The following is a 21,737-nucleotide window of genomic DNA, read 5'->3' as shown; positions in this document are numbered from 1 at the left end:
AATACTGGTCAACAGCTAATTTTAATGAGAGCTGGCCTAAAATGTCCTTAAACATAGTTTGATGATGATTTTAAAACAAGACTTTACTTTTTTCTAGCACAACAGATATTTGAGATATTTTCAATTCTTGATTTTAAATTTGACTTATAAAAGCTTGTGTAAGTATTGAGAGTATGTTGTGATTTATAGGTACTATGCCTATGATGTTTAAAAAAAATCCCCCCATTGCTGAACCTAGCCGTTAATTAATTAATTAAAAAATATTAAATATACTGCAGAGTATATTATCACATTTTATATTATAGTCAATTATATTATTATAATTATCTAGGGTACAGCCTTAACTGGTTGCCAGGCAAACACAGGGCACATAAAGACAAACAATCATTCACACACCGTCACACCTAGGGACAAAATAGAGTGGTCATTCAATCAATAATTCATGTTCCTGGAATGTGGGAGGAAACCAGAGTACCTGGAGAAAACCCACGCAGACACGGGGAGAACATGCAGACTCCACGCAGGAAGGCCAGAGCCAGAATTGAACCCTGCAACTCTGAACTGTGAGGCGGATATGCTAACCAACTCTGCAATTAAGTATTACAAGCAATAATAATAATGACAATTATTATGAAAATATGAAATCTACAAAAGTTGACTTGCATCTCTGATTTAAAAAAAATATGAACGTGTTGACCAGTCTAATATTTCAATTTTCCTCTTTTGTGGTAAATGAGCAAAGGCGGCCTCGTGGTTTCTAAGATAGACTCAGAAAAATATGATGCGATTTAATATTTGACAGCATAAATATCCACAGCACTGATGAAAACTGGCAGTCCATTAAGGTTTAGTTCTGCTTTTTAGCTTACCTGATGGAAAGCTAGCGCTGATAAGGCAACATGTCAAAGCAATAACTGCACAGCAATTTTCTGTTCACTGTAATTACACGCATGTGATTTACATGGAAAAAACAAAAAAAACCTTTCTTACTCAAGTGTGACTGAAGCTAACTTAGAAAAGGCTTACAACAAGCACACAAGATCCATTTTCCGATTCATTACAAAGTAGAAGTTGCCTGTATTTCTGTACTGAAGTAGAATTGAAGAAGATGGTTTTAAAATTGTGGGAATTTTGGTCAAATATTTCCTTCCATGATGATTAGGTCCCAGTTCCAGCTGAAGAAAAACAGCCCCAAAGCATGATGCTGCATCCATCACGGTTCAGTGGAGGTATGAAATATTGCACATTTCTTTTGTGATGACTTTTCAAATAAAGCCAAAACACATAGCACAGTTTCCAAACCACGTGTTTTTCTTTCTTTTTTTGATTCACAAAAACCTGGATTTGAAAAGAGATGATAGACTCTAAATCCTCTGTAACTTTAGTGGACAAAATTATCTTATATAATCTTTTGAGCGGCAAATAGAATAGATTTTTTTACCCTGCACACAACTTACCTACAACTAACTCAACTACTACGACATGCACCAACACAGAGCATGGATGCACTGTGCAGTCCTCCATTACCACCATGATCACCCTATTATTAACGATTGTATGGCTATTGTGTTCAACTCTCCATGGAGGCACTCACTACACAAAATCCTTCAGCATATAATACAAAATATTTTTGTGATATTTCTAGAAGATGGGTACGCATAGAGATGTCCACACTCATTTTCATGACAAAATGACACTGTCCTCAGATCTCTTTGATTACAAATATGTACTTCTTTCACAGACATATCACATTACACAACACCACACAAAAAAAAAACCCTGCAGATTCACTTTGAAAAATATGGGGGACCCTTTCAGTTTAGCAATGATGGAGACTGAGCTACCAAGTCTACAGGTAAACTCACTTATTGATTAAGAGACTAAACTGAGACTGAGGGCTTACAATGGGGAAATCCTACCTCACAAAGGGGAAAATGTAAAATGATGTTGAAGGGAAAAAACCCATGAACTAGAATTTATCATTGTCTAGGGTAAGAAGAAAGTTTTACAGAAAGTGCTTCTGGTTGATGAATAATGAATTGTGCATGATACAGAGGATGGATATGCTGATTTTTTTAAAGGAATAGGAAAACTCCAGATGACATGCTAGAGTACATAGAAAACCTAAGAGAGAGCATTTCCAACCAGGGTTTTTTTTGGGGGGGAGACTTAGCAGGAGCCAAATATCTTTCCAAGTTCAACACCTCCTCTGTCTGTCTAGACAAGGAGAGCTCCAGGATTAACATGACTTTTGGGCACTACTCTTTTAAGAGACTGCCTTTTGGCCTAACATCTGCTTTTGACGTCCACTGGACATTACAACAAATATGTGAGAGCCAGACATAAAGATTGCAATTAAATGACATCCTGGTTAGAGCTACCATTGAGGAACTCTCTGCCTTACTAGCTCAAGCATACTTGAAGCTGCCCTAGCCCGTGGTTTGAAACTAAATGTAAAAAATGTGAAATCGGAAAAACAAAAATCACATTTTTACATGATGTTTTAACAGCAGAGGATGTCCAGGTCAGTCAGAATGACAGCCACCAAAAACATGCTGCCACCTAATAACAAAGAGGGGATGCAATTACTGTTCTGTTACCCAATCTGTCATCACACACTGCTCAGGCAGCTTGTTATGCAAAAACACAAAATAATGTTGGAATACTAATCATCAAAATGAGTAAGATGGAATAAAACATATATAACAATATAACCATAGAAGCTCCTGTCGAGGTTTTATGATATAAATTGCAAAATTCAAATCTCAGCAGTACGGTAAAAGATGGAGCTCATTGCTGAAGACGAATGGGCAAAAATATCAATGGAGACATGCAAAAAAAAAAAAGAAGTGGTCAGCATGTGTTTTATTTGTCATAATAGAAAATGATGGCTTTTCTGATGAGAACTATGAATACAAGTGCAAAATACAGCTGAGAAATATTTTTTTCCCACAGTGATCTGTGTACATTCTATCTTTTGGAAGACACCCGTGTCATTTCCAATCCAGAAAAATCTTTCTGGTTCAATAAATATAACTTTAATATATTGCATCATATCCTCCATGCATTTAAGCAAATTTCTCCTATTTCTTCTTAAGACATTTAGGTGGTGAACAATATAGGAACAAGGTAGACCAAGGCCACTTTGTACAAGTATAACCAATAAACGGTTTCTCCTTCCACTCATTAAGGAAGGTCGTCACTTGTAGTTCTTTCCTGTCTTGGTGAAAACGACCCCAATCTCATCCCGAGCCCATTCAGAATGTCTCCCACTCCTATGCTGCTCCCATTTTGAAGTTCAGCAACATTATAAAAAAAAAAAATATTTTCACCTCTTCTTCCTCATGGAAGTGTTTTTATTAGATAATCCTGCTCCACTCTCATCCCAGTTGTTACAGCTTGCAAGAGAAAACATGTCAATCTCTCTTTCTGCTAATATAATGGGCTAGAAGGATGACATGCAAAAGCAGCCAGCGGCGAGTTGCAGTCAGGTCTAACTACATAGCAAACGGTGTCGCTTCAGACGTGAAGATTCTGAAAAGCTACACAGTAATAAAATTGTTTGTGTTTTGTTAAGAGAGGATAGACACGGTCTCATTTAGCTTAAGGTAGAAGTATTGCGGCCACTTCCCACTGCTTGGAAACTACATGACTGGCAGGCTTAATGTAATCAAGCCTCACGACCCAACCTCGGATGAAGGCTGGTTAGCACATCCGCCTCACAGTTCAGTAAAGGGTCCGATTCCAGAATTTTGCATGTTCTCCTTGTGGGTTTCCTCTGGGTACTCCGGTTTCCTCCCCATTAAAAAAACATGTATGGTAGGCTGATGAACTACAAATTGTCCATAGGTGTGAGTGCGAGTGTGAGTAGTTGTTTGTCTGTGTGTGCCCAGCGATTGGCTGGAAATCAGTTCAGGGTGTACTCCGACTACCGCCCGAAGTCAGCTAGAATAGGCTCCAGCACGACCACAACCCTCATGTTTTTGTAACTAGGCAGCACTTTGTCACTATCAGATAGTGTACAACCAACCTTAATGTTGTCCTGATTCATTTTAATTTTATTTGCTGTCAAATTTATGATATTGTTTAAAATTCTTTACTGAGAAAAATCTAAATTTCCAGGCTGAAAATGCTGGCTCGTTGTGTACTCATGCAGATAACAAAAACATGACTTGGCGCATATGTGATGTCAGTCCCCCGCAGCTTGATAAATGACATTTTGACCTCATCACGTTAATGCTTCACGGTTGAAAATGTACTTGGTTTCCTTTTAGTAAATTTATGTTTCATATTGTATAGGTCTTTCTTGTGTGCCTTTTAGTGAGTGAGTGAGTGAGTGAGTGAGTGAGTGAGTGAGTGAGTGAGTGAGTGAGTGAGTGAGTGAGTGAGTGAGTGAGTGAGTGAGTGAGTGAGTGAGTGAGTGAGTTAAAGGGTGTTTACCTCCTTTATTTTATTATTTGTTATTTACTTTTTTTTTTTACATGTTCTAACCATTCATGTTCCAGGGTGTGGCTGGTCATTGCACTTACGATACATGTTTGGTTTCTCGATTTGCAATCAATCTGTCAGAGACTGCACAGTAATGATGCCAATTTCATAGACATTCCAAATGTCATTTGCAGTGAAGTCACGGAGTAATTCAAAGTTGAAAAACAGTTTAAGTGTTAGATAAGTTCACATTAATTTTCAGTGAAAGTATCCAACATGAAATTTCCACTTTCACTTTTCCATCGTTGTAATGGAAAGTGGCCTTTTTTTACTGTTGGAATTTTCAACTTTTCATATCTTGAAGTCCCTCTTTTCTCCCTGGTGATCTTATGATGCTTGCTTGGCTGCCAAGCTGCGCCACTTGCTATAAAGCTTACGGATTGAACCCCCATCCTGTTGTTCGCTTGGCAAGCAGTTGGAACATCAAGCCGGTGACCCAGTTTGCTTCACAACATCAAAGATGTTCAGTCATGGGATGTACTCTATTATTTTCTAAAGAAAAAATGTAGCCTTCTATGCATGAAAGATAGAAACTATGCTGAAAAGGAAAAGCTGTTCTCCCAAATCATTTTGACTATTCTCTACCTTTTTGTATTGGGTCAATAGAGCAAAGATCATCTAACCATCACAATATTGTCACACTCATCTTTCTCTGCCTCTCAATTTCATCAGTCTGTGGCTATTATTGGTGGGCGGAGTTTCCAGCGATACAGCTAGTATTGAAGTGGTAACCTTGCAGTACTGGAGTATTGCACATTTATTGCTTCTCTCCATTTCATTCTTTTTTCATTATATTAGTATTGTGTAACTGGTTTTCTGTATTGGTTTGTTTCCAGGATGTGGTCAGTTATTTTGAAAAATGTATTTTTATACAGTTATTAGGTGTCTGTTAAAACAGTCATTCTACTAAAACAATATTAAAATAATTTAACTTTACTACATTTGGATTACTCCCAAACCAAATATACTAAAATGAAATATTAAACTGTACCTGCATATTCATATACATTTGACATATCTGTTCTGCCATAATAATGTTTAATATGCATATTACATTCAAATGTGATAGGGAGTCAGAGCACCCAGGAATCAAACCCAGAACCTCATAATGAGTCTGATGTGATGGTCCCACTGTTCTTCCTAGCTTCATAGCACCCTGAACCGGTTGCCAGCCAATTGCAGGGCACACAGAGACAAACAACCATCCGCACCCACACCTATGGGCAATTTGGAGTGCTCCATCAGCCTACCATGCATGTTTTTGGGATGTGGGAGGAAACCAGAGGCCCCGAAGAAAACCCACACAGGCACGGAGAGAATATGCAAACTCCACACAGGGAGTGGCGGTGGAATCGAACCCGCATCCTCTGAACTTTGAGGTGGACGTGCTAATCAATGCGTTGATCAACTATAACTAAGAAATCCAACTGTTGTAAAGGCAACCAGACACACCCACTCATGCAAATGTGTGCACAGTGCACATCCCATAAGACCACTCAGTGTTATTTGTTGAACACAGTATAAGCTTGTTGAACACGAAGAGAAGCTGGCAGTGTTACGAGCCTGTCCGCTCTTGACTTTGAAACAAATATTCAGTTCTTCTGTAATTGTGCTATACAAAATAGTGTTTCTATAAATAGTACAATGACCCGTTTTAGTCTGGCCCCCTTGGACCACTGAGTCGGCTTACTGATGGTCTTTTGTGTTTTTTAAATGACACAAGACAGCAGAGCCACTAGTTCATTCCAGCGCTGGAATTAAAACTTTTCATCCTGTGCCACCATAAGCTCGACAGATGTGCAAAGTGACTCCTTAGAGCAGGGGTGTCACACTAATTTTTGTCGCAGGCCACTTTGTAGATAAGACTTCCCTTAGAGTGCCCTCATGTCAGTGAAACCAAATAAATGTTTAATCGCCACATCATATTATCACATATTACTCAAAAATATGATAGACAACTAGCTTTGAAATCAGATGTCAAAGATGGCAGTTTGTTCAAGTATTGTTATTGTGGTTATTGTTATTGATCTGGGTGGCCTGGTCTGGCCCCCGGGCCAGTACTTTGACACCAATGTCTTCGAGTGTCAATTTCATTCAGACATGTCTGGCTTCTGTTATCCTATTTTCCTCCAAGCTTTACCTTTGTCTTCACCTTTGCCTTGTTTTGGACTTTGAAGAAGCTGCCCCCCCCGTACCACCCACAAAATCGTTGAATTTCATTGTCGAGGTTGCCTTGCACAAATTCCTGTCCACTTTGTTCTGAAGCAAAGTTGTTAGAGCGATCGTCTGTCAGTGATCAAAAGAGATGTGATAAATCCGGTGGGAGGACAAAAAAAAATTGGCGTCCTTGATAGAGTGTTTGAGATTAAAATATGCATCCCAGTATTTGCCACGTTTATCTTGCAGAAATGATTAGACGGCCTCAAGATGGTTCTTTTTGTTTGCTTGCTTTCAAACCCCACCCATCATAATAAAGTTCCAGGTACACAGTAGTCATAAAACCCCCTTTTAAAATACCAGAATTATGTTCAGTTTGGCCTACGAGGGCTACAAAGAGCACAGAAAATGTGTGTTGGAATAACGTGTCAGATGTGACATATTCCTTATGACAATAGTCCTCAAGGGCTACGGGTGACAGCACTCTAATCTTTTTTTACTCATGTCATCTCACAAAGTGCACATTTAAGCCATTTCGACACCGAAAACCCACATTGACAAAACAGCGGCGTTGGCCCGTGGCGGAATATGAAACGACGGCAAGGACGGAAACTGTACAGGAAGATAAATCAAACAGTTGCTGCCCTAGCATTCGCTTGCATGATTTCCCGTGATAGTTCTAACCATGTGAAGTCTCAAAATGCAAAATAGGAAACACCAATGGCAATCAAGCAGAGTCAGAATGCTGTAGGCAGCATCAAAAGTCAAGTAGCTCCGCATTCACAAAGGTTCTCAGATCAAAAAGTATAAATAAAAATGAGCAATCATACACGAACAATTTAAATCTATATATATATATTGGGAAAACTCAGCTGCATTTGCCATCAGTAGAAACTGCCTTGACATAATCTGATAGTTTGTGGATTTTTCTTGGATATCTGTGATCGTGAGCCACACACTAAATGATGGGAGTCAATCCAGGTTTGAACGTGACCAAACAGATGTGACTCACAGGTCATGTCCCACATGTCTGGAGCTCTCTCAAGTCTTAGAGATCCACTCACAGTGTGGGTCTTGGGTTTAGGGGCCTCCCTTGGTGGAATCACTTAATTCTGAAGTCACTTAAATGGAATGATAGCCTGTGCTTAATCTTAAGGATTATGGAGAAGCGGATTGCTCTCTGTGAAAAAGAAAACAGATTTAAGTGGGAGAGTTGAGGGAAATCAATTGAAATACGGGTGGGCTGTATTTCTTGTTCCTTTGATTTTTTTTTCCTTAAATGAAGTAATCATCTATTATTATTTTTATTTATTTTTTCTTAAGAAAACGTTACATTCATACCAAATACTCATGAGCATACCTTGCTCTGGGCTTCACGCATTGCTGATTTTGTGCTTTTGACGTTTCAAGTCAAAGCAATTACTTCATTCTCGACCCATAGGCCTGTACTGTGGCGGGAAACAAGCATGTATGAGGAAGTCTTTTTGCCAAAACTGCCGTTTTTTTTATTTTTTTTTAGGGTTGTGTATGCAGGAATCTAGGACGATGAAATATTTATTCCCACTGTGATTTGATGGTGAAAAAAAATCTGAGTCAGCTGGTAGACTCAAGCAGCACTTCATGTACTCCACAAGCTGTTTAGTTTCAGATAGTGTGTTCTACAAGAGCATACATATTTACTTTCAACTCGTTTTCTAACCTCCAGGGGGATTCATTGCAGGGACGATGACACATCTATTGCCCCAAAAAATAATCCTTTACGATGGCATTGCTCACCTGAAACTCGATGCATGCCTTTCAGATCACATACAAACAAGCCCTGGCCTGTTTAGGAATGATGGCAGAAACGTGACGCCGACAAGGCCTTCGGTTCTATGCTCTTAGTATCAGCATCCTATCTCTGTGAAAAGAGCATGCAACTCTCTCACAATGGCCAGCATGTGCTTTTTCTATGACACCCACCACATCTCAAATGCAATACTAATTTGAGCCTAGTGAAAACTTCGCACATGCCTACATTTGCACACATTGCTTGGCCTTGCTTTGAACTAGCTCATGTCATTAGCATTAATAACTGGAAGCCTCCACAGTTCCTTCTGCACGTGAATTTATGTGCACATTGTATGCAGACAATCCTTAGCATTGTAGGGAAATCATAGAAATGCGGCTGACATGGTGAATCATACCTAAGCCCCTTGGAGGAATTTTTGTGCTCTCTGTTTCCAACTAGGGTTTATTTCATGATGAGTCCGAGGAGTGAACGCTGAACAGGACACAACTGCACATGCGCTTGGCAGGAGCTTTGACCCTGCTGTCAGGATGGTAAAAAGAGTTTGCAAGCCACCTGCTCCCTCCACAAAAATCTGACTACTCCACATTACTTACCACAGTACTTACTGTGATGAAAACCTAAACTGAAAATTTGATTTGCATTATTTAGCTTTCAATACATGTGTTCCATTATTTCTTGCTGTGTTGACTAATTTTAAGTAATTTCAGTCATGTTGCATCTCTGTTAGAAAAAAATATAATGCATCGGCACCTTAGTAGATGTCCAGAGCTTTTTCACTTTCAAGCCATTTTACATGGAGCATGTTCCTTTCTCCCTCATTCCCCTACGAGCTATTTTTAGCCACTACTTGAGAAATGATCCTGATCCTCCTCAAACTTTATTGGAAACTTATTATGAGTCATGCATCACCCTCAGAAAGTTAGAAGAGGGGTCTACATTTCTATAGATTCAATCTCTTTAGAATGTTGGAGCTTATGGAGCAGAGCCGGTCCCCAAACCTCCCTGCAGGAATCACTGATACGATTGCACAACATCTAAGGTTTATTCGCTGTAAGCTTTTTCCTCACTCTAAGACGTTTGCATCACTCAGGTATTTAAACGATGTCCTCGTAGACAGTTGCTGTCAGTCACTGGTAGCTTGCACAGTGCAAAAGCCTGGGAGGGGGATGTTTTCTCAGAGCTCAGTCTCATCGTTGCAGCTAAAATCTCAGGAATGTGACCAGTTGAGACAACTCGGACTGCAACACCTGAGGTCAATACTGGGCAGGTGATGCTTTTGCCTCACTTCTATTTGATGTTGAGGGTCACATTTTTGCAAAAAAAATGGATTGTATGTCCTTACAAAGGAGGTCCTTACTGTTGGATGCACTTCATTAGTCTTCAAACAGCCTGTTTTACAATCACGTCAATTATATATGCACTTACATTACAGGATTACCATGAAATGCGTGTTATTGTCATGGTCTCTCTATCACCTATTTTCATCTGTTTTATAGGTGGACCATCCAAGACAGTTTTCTTGCTGTTAGCACGACCATAGGTGTATTTAACGATTTAGAATCATGTACCTTGTGTGCACACTAAACTCATCAATGGTTTATGCATACTACAGCAAGATGGGATTTTTATGATCCCAAAGCACACATTGAACAACATCTTAAGGTGACACGTTCATCTTTCAACAGCCGAAACATTAGCACAGTGCATTTAAGGAGTAGTAATGGCACTGGCAGGTTTCCTCAACTCAGTACAGTATAACCAATATGAGAGGAGAACATTAATAGCTGCAATATAATTTACAATAACAAGCCTCATGGTTCAGTGGCAAAGTATGAAATAAAATATATAATGTGCAGTGCGTCAATCAGAGGATATTTACATCATGTTATTTTTTTTCATTGGTTTTGAATAACGTTTTCTTATGGTAATCAGCAATTGTATTCTAAGTGGCATCAGCCAAAAATCCCACCTCAAGTGTCCCTGCAGATATTTAAAAAGTGTACTTATTTTGAAAAGCACTTCACAATAAACACCCAAGATAGTTGAGGCAAAGAGTATGTCCCTAATCACCCTACAATGTTCAACTGAAGTAATTGATTCCTTAATATCAGAATTAGTTCCCAACTGTGTGATAGGGAACAAAATGTTGTAGTTAGTAGGAATGTGCACAGACCTTGTCTAAACTATGCGTCATGAATTGATGCTCTTTGTTATTTGGAATGAAAACGCAACCATTTTTAGCAGGCATTGTACTTGCATCACTTCATTTGCTATGTTTGTTGTGATTGTTGAGAAATGTTCTATTTGCTCAAGCAATTGTTCACAAAGAGGTGAACCTTGCCCCATCCTTGCTTGTAAACAATTGAGCCTTTCAGGGATGCTTATTTTATACCCACTCATGATACTCAACTTTTTTCCAATTAACCTTTCAAATGTTCCAAATTAGTATTTCTGACAATTCCTCAACTTTCCTAGTCTTTTGTTGCCCCTGTCCCAGCTTTTTTATAACATGATGCAGTCATCCAATTCGAATTAAAGAGAACACTAACGACCCTCCCACCACAACCCTTGACTGCTTCCAACTGAATATAGGTCGAAAATGAATTGCAAAAAATTCCATGGTATTCTTTTTTCAATTACGTTTTACACAATGTCCCAAATTTATTGGGACTTGTAAATCTCATCTGATAGCAAAATAATGGGGATTGTCTTTCATGACTGAGAGGGCCATTTTTATCCTTTAAATGTTGATCAATAATGAAAAATTGACGCTTTTCTTAATGTAGGGCAACAGGAAAGGTGGGTGAGCACCACTAAAGCTGGATCTGTGCACGTTCCTGCTAATTAGTTGAGAGAGAAAAGAATGCAGCAGAAAATAACAGCTCAGTCGTTGTCCATCTCCAAAATAGCTTTTCCCAACTATCAACTTTTAAATGATTTTATTCTCAGTGACTTCCCTTGTTGAAAGAAAAGCACACGGCCAGTTTCATCATTCATGTACATCATTGCCTATTTGCATTTTAATTGCTTTTGACATTTCTTTTCAAAGATTAAATGCAGGTGGAAAAGTTTGCAAGGTGAGATGCTCTTCAAGGATGAGTGCTGGCCTATGTTCTGTTAAACACAAGCAGTTGTGAGGAATGTGTGCTTTGTGTATGATCCACAACCTTGGTATGTAAATATTTGTTATTTGAAGGAATAACACTAGCAAAGCATTTGAATAGGATCCTCCATTGACTGGCATTAGTGCTAATGATGTTTTAAAGACAAATCATGTTCAATATTTGAAAATATTCATTGATCCCTTCATCTTCCGCATTGCTTATCCTCGAGGGTCACGGACCTATCCCAGCACTATGTGGGTGGTAGGTGAGGTACACCCTTAACTGTTCATATTTGTTTATAATAAAGACACTTAAGATACATTTTCTGAAATTTGTACAAATTGAGTTTGTGTTACACTGCCAATGACAATGAGGTGTTATTTCTTGTGCCCTTCAACACATATTACCTGGTGCAAGCAACATGTCACCCACTGGCAGAAATGTTCCGCCTGCTGCAACAAGACGTGTGACTTCCTCAAAGAGGTTATTCAACCTGGTGATCGTCACCAGTGGTAAAAAATAATGTGAGAATTGTCTGGCAGCGTGTTGCCTGCAGTTTTGATTCACATGTGAATCACACAATTTGCAGTGCAGTTTGAGGCTACTAGTTAATGTACCCTCGAGTGACAATGGGAGGAATGTGGGAAACCAGAGTTCATGAACAGCACATTGAAAATTCTTCCTTTTATATCACAATGCAATGATAGTTTAAGGATGAAGCCAACAAAACACAAAGAAAGCCCACTGACATATTCAGATACACCCCCAAGCCATTTCTTCCCACCTAATCTCATTCACATTCCCAAGAGGTTAGGGATTATTTCACTCGTTCAATTTTGCAGCATCAATTAGAGGAGTGTCATTTTGATTAATTGACAAAAATAATCTGACAGACACACTTCAAAATCTTGTAAAAATCTTCCTAGCAGAGCGGAAGTTGTTTTAACTGCAACTTTGCATTTACACTTCCTTGAGCTGTAGTGGCTACAAGGCCCAATCATTATACAATGTACGTATACTGTAGGGATACCGGCGCGTCAAAACAAACAAAGCATATGATTGTTTCATTTTTAATGGGATGCTAGAGTTGGTGACCTCAAAAGCTCATTTCTTCCACCCATTTTTCTTTCAGAGTATATGACAATGCAGCTTCAAAACACACTTTCATGTGGTCAAAAGTATCAGTTGAGCTGTATTGAGTTGTCTTTAGATCTTAAGCGTTAATGAGAGAAGACTCTCTGCGTGGATGACAAGGCAGATAAGATGAAACAAAAGTGCATGAAAAGCATCTCATTACTGCTTTTATACTGTACAGCTAGCTATAATTACAGCTGCATTTTGGCAATCCTGGCCTTGTGCTGTTATGTGGCTGTCATGGGGTATTCTAGTAATGGTCATCACTGTCCCCAAGATGTACAGAGAAAGTTCGTGACTCCTTTTTCTTGGGCCGACCCAGAAGGACCACCGAGCTAGTGGCCAAGTAGCACTTGTCCGGACACCCCCTCACGATGTGCGTACCTTCCCTTCAGACATGTTCATGGGTTGTGCCATATTGATATGACACGCTGATGCAGATAGCGGGTGGGTCACTAACTGGGGGGCGTGTTGCACAGTGGCCAAAGCTCCCGGGAGTTGTGGGTGTCGGGGTTCTTATCAAGCTGATGCAAATTGAGCAATTTTCATAAGGCTATGGAATAAGAGGGCTGCATCTCGCATCTGTGCATTCTAGTTCCTGCTTCATGACAGAAAGAGGTGGGACAAAAAGTGTGTTGAGTTCTGAAGAACCATCCAACAGAGCAAAAATGGATTTCCAACAACCCAAATGTACCATTTTTAGGGTGTGTCGGGTGTGTGGAGGATGGGGTTTAATTTTACATCAAAAGCTGAACACAATTTTGTTACCAACCTGAGCTGCTCTGTACGGCACTGCATATAATCTATTTTAAAGGTCAGTCACACCTTCTGCAAATGTTGTCATGACTTCCCAGGAAGCCCAACACAAGCCCGCTGTCCTGTACGATACAAAGGTCATGTCCACCAAATCTAGTAGAGTTGGCCTTGTGTTTCTTTCCTGTTTTATTTTGTAAAATTTAAAATGTATTTATTTTGTATTCTCTTCCTTCATTTTGGCCTAGTTGTTCTTCCCGTGTTCCTCGATTGCTCCACCTTGACACACCGTCACCTATTCTCTTGTTCGTCACCAATCGATCAAGCAATAAAATCAGTTTCCACCACATGGTGTCTAGGCACAAACCCTTAGAAATAAGGTGATCGGTCATCGGAACGATTCAGAATAGAGCTGTTGCTCTTTCATTTCAAAAGGAGCCATCTGTGATGTGGCTTGAGTACCTACAATGGATGTATCTGGTTCTATTCTTTGCAAGATGTGATGGGAATGCACAACCACAAGAGGCTTTGAGGCAGTTCTACCTCATGCTGGCGTAACAACATCTGATAGTTGTCCTGGATGGGACTTTTTTCCACACTGGTGGGACTCGGGGAGGTGACTGGAGATATTAATGTCGAAGCTTCCCTGCTACATCATGACCAGGATAAATTAATTTAAATGGCTTGATATGCTCAAGAAGATGGAAAATAAGAAACTTTTTCGACCCAAAGGCGCTACCTAATTAGGTATTACTTTGGAAACAATTCTGAAAAACTGGTAAAGGTTACAATGATAGTCAGAAGGATGGCATGTTTGGGGTGAAAGGATGTGAACAATGTGCCTCTAGCTCGTCTAAAGGTCTGCAGACTCTGTTTGTAATGTCCACTAATTAAATCCGAAATGATTTAGCATGGCCTATAGAAAGAGCAGAAATGTCAGCAGTAATGGACAATTTAGAATAACTTGGCCCACCAGTTGAAGACTGGAAAAATTAAAGCTCAATTGAATATGTTTAATAATATTCTGATAAGAGAAAATAGACCAAGCCATACAATGCCTTTCAGAAATGTTTTTTTTGTCAATATGCAGACACAGTAACCCAAACACTTACGTTACATGTTTTGTCGCATATTTGTTGCTGGTGAGTGCTAGGAGCCAGCCCATGCGTGTGGTGAGCTCAAAATTCGATTCAAATAAAAGTATTTTGCAATTTGTGTGAGGTTTTATTGCGTTTCATCCATCTGAACGACTTCATCATCACAAGAGTGTGCTGGAGCCAATCCCAGCGGTCTTTAGGCAGTAGGTGGGGTACACCCTGAACGATTTGCCAGGGGACACAATAACCATTCATACTCAGTATCACGCCCAAGGCCAATTTAGAGTGCCTGTTTTTGGAAATGTGGAAGGAAACTAGAATATCCGGCGAAAACCTATGCAGGCACAGGGAGAACACGCAAACTCCACCCAAGAAGGCCGGAGCCCTGATTTTAACTCATGACCTCTGCACTGTTAGCTTGGTGACCCTGTCCCTAAGACAAGAATTAGTGTGTTCTGACCCAAATACAAGGAAGAAATGGTGTAAAAACCTCATGTGGACACAGGCCAACAACACAAGCCGTGTGTTGTTTTCTCCGAGACAGATGGAAGTAATAAGGCCACCTTATTGGCCTGGATGCTAAATTTGTGCAAATGCGTTACATGGTCTCACTTTCTGTATTGCTTTTTGCATCGTTGGCTGTCTTATTATTTGGATTCTGGTTGCTTGCAGACTGAGAATTTGGCAGAGTTGAGATTCAAGTTTTCAAGTCCTTATTTTCAAAATGTAGCCTCCTACATGATCTGGTTATGAAAAACTCAAGTGCGTTAGCAGAATCTTTCATATGCATGTTAATATTAACTACAGTATAGAAGAGGTTACTTTGCTGAATGTTTATGGTTGGAAGACTCCTTGAGTATGTTCCGTTTATTACGTACCTTACTCATGATTTAATAATCTAAATGTGCAATTAATGTGGAAACACACTTTGAGAGCCCCTTGATTAAAATGAAATGATGGTAGTGAAATGAAAAACACCTTTACTGTCCAGCCCTTAAGAAGAAGGGCAACTCACATCAGCATTTTTAGATATCTAAAAATAATACTGCCAAGTGAATTTCAATAATCTCAAAGGCACTCAAGGCCTAGAATAAGAGGTTTGTATACACTCATATCCTCAAGCTGGGCTACAGGCATCAGCACAGATTGTCAAAAGGGACTGCAAAAACAGAAGCAGCTTCAAACAGCCCACTTGGTGCTGTCACGATTCCCAGTGTGAGCCTGAGTTGGCAAAGAATAAGCAACGGCAGTCAGCGAGTGAAACTTTTTGGACATCCAACTAGTTTAAAGAAATTTAACTATTTGCTTTAGTGGAATCGTTGTTTTCCTTGTGGAGCTCCATCAGGTAGCTGTTAGAAATGCATCCAAAGGGATTATGTGGACCTCGTCACGTGACACAGATTTATATTTCCTGTGATGTTAAGCTGTATGCATCCAGATGTCTAAAGGGCAAATCTTTTACAAAACTGACCTCGGGATATTTGAACCCATATATGGAATGAATTCTTATTCCCAGAATTTATCGCCGTCATCATTTGGATGTATTCTTTCTGTACCACGTAGAAAGACAATGCATGTGTTTTTACTTACTGAGCAGCACCTCGAGATGAACTCGTGAAGTTTACATCTCTTGCACTGTTCAACCAACATCTGCTACGGTAAATACTGTACATAAACAAAATGGGAATAAACAATATGTTCTTTCAGATGGTGGCCATTAACACTTGCTTGTTTCTTGTCCTCCTCATTTTCATCCCCTGCTTGCTAGCATTGTTATTGTGCTTCAAAATATGCACAACCAAATTCACACATTTTACTTTTTAGTTGTGAGCACACTTGTAACTAGGCAAGGCCATTTCTTTTAAACAGCACTTTCATAAACAAGGCAAAGCAATGTGCAAATTTACCCTGACAAACTGCACCTGTTTTAATTCAAACACAGGCACAGAAAAATAACAATCTGGATTTTTTTTAAAGCGCAAAATTGTGATCTTCAATTATACAAAACATTTGTCATTTACAAAATGAAGGGAAAGAACAAACAACGATTGTACTCAATTGTTGTTGCTCTTTGTGGTAACCAACACCTTGGTTACGATCAAGTGACTGAATCAACCTGGGCTGAAGTGTTACCAACATTTGATTACTTTCCATCCATGAGGCTTCTGTCTAAAATGTGTTTGCAGTTCCACATTGACTATTTGGTCGACCTTGTGACTCTGACATTGGCTTGCAATGCAGCATACAGGCTATAACATTTAGTGGAAGAATGATTCATGTTTAGTAGCAGAAAAAGTCAACACTGCAATGAATTATTAAAAGAAAAAACAATTTTACTTTTAATGATTGCAAAGAAGTGCTTTTGCATTATTATTGTTCATATTAGTGCAAGGCCACATCCTCTATCTTGTCACCAAGCAGCTACACCTTCACTATCTTTGAGCAAGTGTTACAATCGCTAGAACATAAGCCACAGCATGTTTAGCTGACGATGCAGCCAAAAGCACCTTTTGCGTAATAAATAATGAAAACACAGCTAAAAGCTTAGCAGCAGATATACCGAGCCACCTATTTACTGTGAAACATTTTTGTCTAAACTCAAGGAAACTTTGAACAATTCAGAATTGTTATAAGATGGCCGTAGAAATGATCATAAACACATAATTAGATGAAACTGCATTATCATCAAAATGCAATTTAGGGTGTGTTAGTTGGTATTGCAAATGTGACAACAATGATTCAGTCCAATCACTGTTGAAATAATTGTCAGATATTAGCCGGCTATGAATTTTTCTCACCACATAAATACATCATTAATTTGATGCTTAGTGAGCAACGTTACATTTCAATTTTCACTTTTAAATAGCGAAGGAAGCACATTACCGCTGTGTGTCACCTAATGACACGATGTGTCTGTATGTACTATGAAGCCAACTGCAGTGCTTAAAGTTCTGGCTGCAGACACCCAAAATGAACAGATGTCCCCCGCCTATCACCAAAAGACTGCTGGGATAGGCTCCAACTCGCTTGCGACTCTCGTAAGGAAAAAGCGGTTAAGGAAATGAATGGATGTTTGTTGATCAAACTGTTCATGGCAACTACTTATTGGAAAATGGAAATGGATTAAAGCATATACCGTGTTCTTCCATGCATAATGCGCAAAATTTAACTAATGTATTGTCCTAAAATCTGGGGTGCGCATTATGCATGGGTACAGCAATTTTTGAAGAAAATCTCCCTCGAAATAAAACTTGAAATCACACGTTTCTTCTTGTTTGTTGTCAATCGCGCATCGCATTCAGCCATCCTGCCCAACACAGTCAGTAAAATTCATAATTGACGACACATCGTTTGATGCGATGGTGCAATCCTTGATGGTGTGTTATTGTCAAATATTGTTTCTTTTTTAATCTCCATCGCAGACCGGATATCATATGGAGGCCGCCATGACAGTATGCGCAGAACGGATGCGCAAGACACGTCAGCTATATAAAGAGCGAGAGTTCAGTTCTCTACCTATTAGTTTCAATTCACAGTTTAATTAGCAGTTTCAATCAGCAAATAACAAAATGCGTATTACAGGTAATATTTTATTTCACAACACTTTGCCTTGTTCCTTTCTTCTCTGCTGTTCACTTCAAACACGCTCCATACGAACACAATGCTCTCGTATCAGACGCTTGCTCGATCACCTGCTCGCTTGCTGTCACAATGTACCCTACACAAATCCGAAACATTTCTTCGCTATCGAGTTTGCTAGCGTATGCGTAGTGATACTGACCGGCAGAATAACATCCGGTTGTTCCCAAAGATGATCTTTTTTCTGAAATAATTTTACGTTTACGGACTTAAGTAAGAGTCAAAATTTGGGTGCGTATTATACATGGGTACAGGCTTTTTTCCAGCATCGACATGCCATTTTTAGGGTGCGTATTATGCACGGGGGCGCATTTTGCATGGAAAAACACGGTAATCAATTTAAAAATACATTACATTTATCAATAAGATTCTGCTGTGTTAAGTATAGGAAAATAGCAAACGTTTAACATTTGGAGCCCTGTTTTGGTAGACTGGCGCCTGTGCGCCTGGCATAAAAACGTGTGGAATTTTATTTTTGTGCCAGTGCAAGTCTAGTCTAGCATGTTTGGGGCCGTGCTGCTCTCATCTGGGCTTGCCAGCACACAAAGCAACCTCTCCCATGACTACTTCCTGGTGAGAGGAAATAATCTGAGTTTAGCCTAAAAGAAGGCACAACATAATTTTCATACACGGTCAATGGTTTAGTTTGCCATGTTTGTAAATTTGCTAGATGCGCTACGGCTCACTAGGCGTTTGTGTCTTGCCCACCAGTACAACTGCAAATTTGGTGACAAAAAGTTAACTAAAAAAAAAAAGGTCCAATTCCAGACTCAACACAATTCTAGTGTATTTGATGGAGGCGCAGACAGACAAATCGGTGCTCCGTGAGTGTAAATGGTGGACGACATCATGTAGACGATTTCATTCATAAATATGACAGCGATCTGGGACAATCCTAAATCATTAATTGAACAGATTATAATCTTTATCATCAATTTAAAAATACATTTGCATAGCAGTCATCACTGTGTTTGTGCTTGTGTGTGTGGGGGGGATCCAAACCGCCCGCACTCTTGATCACCCCTCCAATTCCCCCAGGTGACGTTAATATATTAGTTGCACGTTGATCGGCTGATCAATAATAAATTACTGTGCGCGTTGAAGGGCATCCTGCTGGGACAGAGCAGGCAAGACAGGCCCAGAATATGAAAATGTTTAACAGATGCCAGCCTCATTTGTACCTTTCCACTGGGGTTATAAAACAATAAGGTGGGCAGTGGCTCGGACTTTTAGGTCAGCAGTTAATGCCCTGCGCTTCCTAGCCAAGGCACGATCCCCAGGTAGGGTGATTCCTTTATTTACGCAATGTTAGGCATAACAAACTCAAATTTGCGCTTACAAAATTTTCAAAATACCAAAAGAAAGAAAACTCTACATGAACACAGCTAGACTTGCTGCGCCCAACAAGAACGTAGGGCACTTGGTGTCCCTTTCATTCATGTTAAAGGACTCTTCATACTTTTTTTAAAACAAAATTGTTAAAAACCATCATTATTAAAACGCATCAAATAATTGCTCACTAATTGTTCCCCAGTTCCATCAATTTTGTCTAGAATGGAAATCAATCACATGGACTGTGTTTCAACTCAACGCATACAGAGCCTCAGGAAACAGGTCCTGAACGCTTATCATAATTCTGTGCAGTATCACACTGCTGTCCAAAAACAGTATCATAGATGAAAACAAGTGTGACTCCCAGTGGTCAGATAGTAAGCCAGGTATGCAGAAGCAGGACGTAAGGTATGAAAAGTAAATGAGTATTTGTCTTGGGCACAGTTATTAAGGCCCACTTTCTCCTTTCCACCTTGGCCTTGTTTACGCCAAAGGTGCCTGAGAGCATGAAGAACGTAGGCCATGCAATCCTAGACACTGTTTATAGTTCTTAAATCACTCTCCAATCACCATGGGAGCCCAAATAAACTGATGCCACCAAATAAGGTTGGCATTCCCTATTTGTCTTTTCACTGACTTCAAACAGCCACAAAGATATTATTCATATGACAAGCTGATTGGTTTCGAGTGGAGGCTGATAACTGCGCATTCTGGACTATGACCACCGGCGACCACAGCCAGTGGATCTTGTTGCTGAAACAAGAGAGTGGGGGTGTAGAAGTGTGACATACGAGCTAATGACCTTTTGGCCTCTGCAACAAGGTAGAGGAGAGTGCAGAGAGGTGAAACTCAAACAGCTTACAAAATGTGCTTCTCATCATCCATTTCGGCTGGTTGTGGCTTTTTAAAACTTCTTTGCATGGGTTTTAAGGAGTGGTTCTATTACCCAATTGATCTTGCAGGGCTTTCAAGATTAAGAATGTGGTTGTTAGAAAAACACTTGCAAATAATCCCATGACCCACTTTGTAGTTCCTGGAAAGACCTCACTGGTAGAAATCTTAATGACTTTTTCCACAAGCGTGAGTTGGTTTTTCACATTTAGCACAGTGAATAGATAGTTAGATAGAGAACATTAGTTAGTATCTCATTGTTTATTTACATACCAGGTCAAACTATGATGAGATCCTTTGCTGATGTTTTAATTTGGATGACAATGCAACAATTTTACATGCATCATTTGCATTGTAAATTAAATGAACGAGAACAATTTCAAAATCACACACAAAGTTTCATCCACAGGGCATGTGACGCGCCGTGTAAAAGATGCATTTCCAACAACCTTTACAAGTTGAAGCCATCTGTCTTTTTTCAGGCGTTTAGTAAAACATTTCCGCCAGCAGTTAAAATATTTACTAGCAAAGGGGAAGTGGTTAAACAACTGACTTGGCATGTGTGAATGTGACAAAACAACCTGCATCAAAGCTGCACCTGGGTTTAATTCTTCCTACGACGCAGGTAAAAGGACACCGTGTGGCAGGTGTGAGGTGAACTTCTTCACTCAAGCTGTCGGATCATAAAACACCACCTAGCCATCATAGTACATTCAAAGAGTCGCACGTGTGATAGGTCTGACTGGAAACAGATCAGGCTGCCTCACGGAGAGAAGTCTGTGCTGTAAACAACTGCCATTTTTACAGATGACCTAAACCATGACGGCCTGTGGGATTCTGCTTTTAGTCCAAATAGTCATTTTTGTGGGCGGGCTTGGGATTTGGAAAGTTTCATCTGCAAAAAAATTATGCCCACGTGGTTAGCACATCCATCTCTTAGTTTGAAAGTTCAAGGAATGGGGGCTGAAGCCCGGAATCCTGTCTTTTTGTGTGCAGTTTGCATGTTCTTGCTGTGCTTGCATTGTATTTGCTGGGTACTCAATCTGCTCCAACTCTCACACTGCTCCAGTTTGCTTGCTTTGCTCAACTAATATGATGGATGGTCCTGGTATTTGTTGTTTTTGTCATTTTGTCATTCAGCAATGCAGAACGTCCTCTTTACATCCGATTTCTAGCTTAAATACAGTTGCAGGGGTCTGAGACTTGCCAAGCAATACATGAGTGATCAGTCAAAGCTTTCTATCTGCGCTAATGTGGTATTTCCTGTGCAAACTGAGCTGCCATTCATACGGCAATCTCTTGGATACAGGCATACTCTGTAGTCTACCCAATGACCTCTCGTCAGAGATC

This window comes from Syngnathus acus, chromosome 2, assembly GCF_901709675.1.
Source record: "Syngnathus acus chromosome 2, fSynAcu1.2, whole genome shotgun sequence".
Classification (NCBI taxonomy): Eukaryota; Metazoa; Chordata; class Actinopteri; order Syngnathiformes; family Syngnathidae; genus Syngnathus; species Syngnathus acus.
This window is presented reverse-complemented; position numbering follows the sequence as displayed.